We start from the raw sequence: 6,000 nt of genomic DNA on the forward strand, positions 1-6,000 counted from the left end.
CTGTGTGGTCTTCATAGCTACTGTGAAGACTGTGACAACCCTCATGCTGGTGTTCCATGCGTATTAAGTCACTCACCTGCTGCTGGCTATTGGATCTATTTCCCCTGTTTGCTGTTGTAGGGAAGGCAACAATGCACAGCTTTATTCATATACTAGAGGCCTGATTCACGCAGGCTCGGCTTCATCCGGAAGGTCATCCAGAAGGATGTCTGGAAGGTCGTTTGGCTGTCGGTCTAATTAGCTTATTACGCTTTTATTATTATAGATATTTGTGATTCCACTGGATGATGCCTTAGGACAGTGGTCGGCAAAGTCATTAATCAACAGCCAGATATCAACAGGACAACGATTGAAATTTCTTTTGAGAACCAAATTTTTTAAACTTAAACTTCTTCTAACGCCACTTCTTCAAAATAGACTCGCCCAGGCCGTGGTATTTTGTGGAAGAGCCACACTCAAGAAGCCAAAGAGCCACATGTAGCTCGCGAGCCGCGGTTTGCCGACCACTGCCTTAGGACAAGTTCCCAGGACATTTTCATGAGTGATGGTTAAACCGTTAGCCATAATCACATCGGCGTTAAGTATTATCATTTTGAAATTGTTTCTCTTGTGAAACTTAAACTGAAGTTATTAATTCTATAATGGTGAGTTACTTGATGGCATGGGGCTCAGAGAAAGGGTATGGGAAGTTCAAACGCCATTATCAGTGCTAGGAATCTATTTTTGTTTCAGAATCCCCCCCCCCCCCCCCTCCCACACACACACACACACAGTCCTTTGCATTGGACTTGGTTCAGTCTCATTCAAGTGCCGTGTTTCATAGAAAAGAGGTTGAGACTTCACTTGAGGATACCATTAACCATCACAACTTCTGTCTTCTGCCTCCCAGGGAGCAGTGATTATTAAGTACTTTAATTTTCTCACATGAGGGGGACAGTGAGCGCAGACGTGTCATTGGCACTGTTAGTGTGATGCTTACGGTAGCAGTGTGACTAATGACCCACCGTGACTAATGACCTCACTCTTCCTCTTCGATGCTTCTCTTGAGGGCTGATTCCTTACCATTTCCCCCAGCTTCTGTACAGGATGGGGGCACCAATCAGCTGTTATTAAAATAGATATCCTGCTACTAAACCGCTTCAGAGGGTGGGTTAAATAGACAAGTGCAGAGCACCAGGGTGTTAGCATAAATGCCATGAGCAAAGACGATGTCTGCGCCTCGTTCTTGGTGTGGTTCGAGGCCATGTTGGAAGTGCCCATAAACAGGGTTCGGGGTAAGAGTGGTGTTCAAAGGAGGGTTATGTGACATGCTGACGGAATCATAGTCTTGAGCTGGAGAGGTTCTAAAATGATTCCTTAGCTTTACCAGTGAAGAAAGTGAGGCTTAGAGAAGTAAAACCACTTTTCTGAAGTCCCGCTGCTGGTCTGTGGCATGGTGCCTCCTGTGGCAGGACAGTAGAACAGCAGTGGTTCATAAGGTATGTAACATGGCACTGGGCTAGTGGCTCAGTTGAGCATTGTCCCGTGCGCCAAAAGGTCACTGGTTTGATTCCTGGTCAGGGCACAACCCCAGGATTCGAGTTTTGATCCCTAGTTGGGGGGCAACCGGTTGATGTTTCTCTTTCATATCAGTGTTCCTCTCTCTTTCCCCCCTTCTCTCTCCTAAAATCAATAAAAACATTTTTTAAATGAAGTATGTAATATTAATACAAAACATGCAGCATATTGTGTATGTTATAGTTATATATTTTATAGTTCTATATTTGCATTATAGATTATAATATGTTTAGTACACTATATACATATTTTATATATACAGTAGCTATCATATACATAGAATATGACACAATAACATATGTAATAGATTGGTCTATAATACTGCAATATGACGGGAGCTCACTGTATGCCAGGCGTGGTGCTAAGAGATCTGTACCTTGAGGGCTTCCATAGTCGGTGTATTTGTTAAGTGAAAGATCAGATGTAGGAAATGGAAACCATAAATGTGAAGGAATTTTTCTCATGAGAAGTGTGGGTGTTGTTTTGGGTGTGGGTGAGAAAAGGGAAGGAAACGTCACTTTGTCATCAGATATTTCCAAATTTAGAACAATATCTGTGCCTCACCGTTGGCTTTAGGATATGCTTTACCCTGGGAACATGCATAAAACACGTTTCCAAGTTTGGCTGTTTCTTTTCCAGCTGCACAGAGGGTGTCACATTATTTAAGATAATAACAATGGCCAGTGGTCACTTGATAATTATTACCTTTTGTCGATTGCTTTTAGGGTACTTGATTTCGGAAGTCACTTCGGAAATACCCAGATGACTGTTTCTGGGGACCTTGTGGGCCACAGTTGAGGAATTTGCCCAGGATGGTTTATCTGTGTGAGTGGGTGAACTTCTTAAAGGGCCAGCCAGTGAATACTAGGCTTTGCAGGACCAAGAGACAAAGTGAAGACTATCATGTAGGCACTTGTATAACCAGCTAAAATGAAACCACTTAAAAACGTGAAAACCATTCTTTGCTTGCCCGGCTATAAACAGGCAGCCTGCACAAACTGCCAGGAGCCTGGAGGCATGTAGGCTGTGGGCGGAGTTTTGCCAGCCCCGCTCTAGAGGTCTTAGTTCAGGAGCTTCTGCTGTCATTACTCTGGAACTCAGAAGCCCGGCACTCATCAGCGACCAAAATATCTTCACATTTTCAGGCCAGAGGAGGACTTGAATATCATCGTCCAGCTGCCTCCTTTTTGTCATTGGGGTTGCTTAGCTGAGCCTTCTGGTTTCTAGTCTAGAAGACATGCCCATTTGGGTCTTTGTCTATAAGCACAGTTCTTATCAATGCACTAGTCGCCTTGTGCACGAAATTCGTGCAAGGGTACGGTCCCCAGGCCTGGCTTGCAATCAGGGCCATCTTTCCTTACTACCCACAGCTGGCCCCACCCCCCCATTGCCCTCACCCCCAGTTCCCCATTCGCCATCGTGTGATCAGAGCCTGATGGCCGGGGGAAGGGACCAAAAGGTTGGCTGTTCCCACCCGCTAGACCCAGCCCTGCCAAGGGTTGCCTTCTGTGTGTGGGGTGACTGGCTGGGCAGAGGCCTTGGCCTGGTGCCACCCGTATGCCCTGCCACCCATACCTGGTTCTCTGTTCACCATCGGGTGATCAGACCCAGCCATCTGGGGAAAGGGACCAAGAAGTGGTCAGTGCACCTCATAGTGACTGGTCGAGCAGTCGTTCTGGTCATTTTGCTGTTAGTGTCAACTTGCATATTACCCTTTTATTATATAGGATGATGAGAAAGTAGATGATGAGGGGCTTGAAGAACCTGGTGCTACTGAATGTAGAGGCCACAAATAATCTTCCTTTACCATTAAATAGGACACTACTAGAAGCTCTACAGTCATTCATTTATTGATAGATGTGTGCTCATTCATTAAAGAAATATTTGTTGAATGGGTCATATGTCAAGGCAGAGGGGGACACCTAATGAAAAATGAAGACATCCTGCCCTCCTAAGTTTACTGTGTGTATATGAACAAGTGGCTGAGCGTTGCCCTATGAACCAGGAGGGTTGCCTGGATTGTGGCCTTGATCCCATAGTGTGGGGCATGCAGGAGGCAGCTGATCAATGATTCTCTCTCATCATGGATGTTTCTATCTCTCCCTCTCCCTTCCTCTCTGAAATCAATAAAAAAAAAAAAGTATATTTTAAAAGAGTATATTTAAAAAAAGAAAAGGTCAGGGAGTAGCAGATGGTGTAGAACCCTGTGGGTAACTGTCGGGTGTGGCGGGAGAGCGGTGGGCTTTGCTGAAGGGTTGCGTGTGGGGCGTGGGAGGAGAAGAGGGTCAGGAATGACTGAGCGGTTCTGGCCTGAGCGGCGGCTGCTCTGACAAGCCGGTGCCAGGGGAGCAGCACGGGGAAGAGCAGGAGCTGTGCTGGTGCAGCCTGGGTTGTGGTGTCCAGCAGAGATCTGGAAGGAGGGGCCAGCAGGCAGGCAGGCATAAGAATGAGGCGTTCAGAGAAGCCAGGTTTTTTGAGTTGTTGACACGTGAGGCTGGACGAGATCACAGAGGAAGTGAGTTAGAGAACAGAAGGGGCCGAGCCTGAGCCCAGGGCACTGCCACATGAGGAGGTGGAGATGAGAGCGGCCCTCCCGTGAGGTAGGAGGGAAAGCAGGAGACGGTGGCCTCGGAGGCAAGTGCAGAAAGTTAGGAGCAGAAGGGAGTGAAGGTGACAGTGATGCTGACCTGAGCCAAGGCACACGGGGACTGAGCCTTGACCATGGGATTGAGTCTCCGAGGAGCTTTGCTGCAAGAGGGAGCAGCGACAAGGAGGTGGTGGTTACAGGCAGTGGCTCAGGGAAGGCTGTTTAAAAGGGAGGAGTATGGCGTGATTGGGTGCTGCTGGGAATGATGCAGGAGAAAAGGAAACGCTGATGGCTGAGAATGACCAGACAGGAGGAAAGCGGTAATTACAATAGCTGCTTGTCATTGAGTAGCTCTCGCCATCCGTAATACTGTGAACAAATCACCCCAGTGTTTGGTGACTTAGGACAACAGCTATTTAGTTCGTGCTTCTGCGGTGGCAGTTTATGCTGGGGTCCCTCGTGCCTGTGCTCAGCTGCTGGAGGACTTATCTCTGTGCCAGTAGTGTGCCCTGGGCCCTGGCTTCTGGGATCTGACAACCCAGCCCTGGAGTTTGGTGCAAGAGCCCCATCCTGGCCAGGTCAGAGCCTGTGGGCAGCTGCCTCCGTTGGCTCCTGGGGAAAGCAGCTGGAGAGCTGGGCAGTGCGGTGCTGATGTCACAGTCTCAGAAAAGACCATGCCTGGTTGGCAAGCAGAGACTGCCGTGAGGATGTCTTTCAGAGCTGTCTGTGTAGAGGGAGCAGGAAGTGAGGGGCATTCCTTTGCTGTAAGGAGCCCAGGAGCCTTGTCCTTCCTTAAAGTCCCCGGCTCAGGGTCCCAGCGAGCTGGGAGGGAGGGGTTCTCTGACTGCTTGGAGGGTTGTAGCAGAAAAGAGCAGTCAAGGATGACTGCAGGTTTTGGCCTGACTTTCTAACTCTAAGGATGGAGTCGCCGTCAGCTCTGATGGGACGACTGTAGGGGCAGATCGAGAGTTCAATTCCAAGAGCCTGTTATGTTCTTGTGGAAATGCCAGCGGACAGCCGGGGGTTAATTTATTACAGTCCATGGACTTGGGGTCTTAAGCTTCATTCTCTCCTATAACCCTCCTTAGTTGAGAAAGGCAGAAACCAAATTAGCCTCCAGGTGAACACCTAATTACACTCCTGTAGATATATGAAAGGTCAGAGCTGTGATGGAGGGGTGAAGCAGAAGGAGCGAGCATGTTCTGACTGTCTGGTGGTGACTGCACTTTGCCTTGAGGGTGGCTTGGCACTCTGTGCGGATGTCTGGTTGTGTAGTGGAGGTGCATTTATGTGGGCGCAGGGGTTGGTTGAATAAAAGTGGACGGCAGCAGTTGTGTATGCTCAGAATTAACCTTGAAAATCCTTATTGGAGACCAACAAGTCCCTTCTCCTTCCAGATTGAACAGAATGCTGTTTCTTAAGCAGCGTCTGCCAGCCGCCCGAGGTCAGTTCCACTCGGCTCCTTGTGTTCGGACATAAAGTTTTATTTAAACCAGCCTTGCCCATCATGTGCACACCGGCTCTCCCGCTTCCCCGCTGTGGGCAGAGGTGAGCAGGTTAGCAGAGTGGACCCACAGAGCTGCAAGTACTGACTCTCCCTTTAAAGAAAAAGCTCGCTGACCCTGCTTCAGAGGAAGCACAGGGACTAGCTGTCTATTTAGGCTCTGTGTTGTAAAGAGAAAACTGTTATCTTTAAACAGTAGAATCTTGTTGGTGAAGTGAGACATTCACACCACCGAGGCAAGAGAGAGCTGAGGAGGTGGCACCGCACCTCTGCTGCCTCCTTTCATCTGGGCCGTCTGCTCCTGAAGGGACAGGGACAGCGATTTGCCTAGAATAGCCGTCCTCCCTCTCCC

At 48.5% G+C, this 6,000-nt stretch overlaps 1 protein-coding gene across 13 annotated transcripts in view; it reads left to right on the forward strand.

Moving 5' to 3' along the window:
* The window catches only part of RAPGEF1 (Rap guanine nucleotide exchange factor 1), a 94,232-nt gene that overhangs the window by 22,227 nt on the left and 66,005 nt on the right, over positions 1-6,000 (forward strand). The gene's annotated exons all lie outside the window — the stretch shown is intronic.

The sequence above is a fragment of the Pipistrellus kuhlii genome, unplaced genomic scaffold, assembly GCF_014108245.1.
Source record: "Pipistrellus kuhlii isolate mPipKuh1 unplaced genomic scaffold, mPipKuh1.p scaffold_m20_p_68, whole genome shotgun sequence".
NCBI classification, from domain to species: Eukaryota; Metazoa; Chordata; class Mammalia; order Chiroptera; family Vespertilionidae; genus Pipistrellus; species Pipistrellus kuhlii.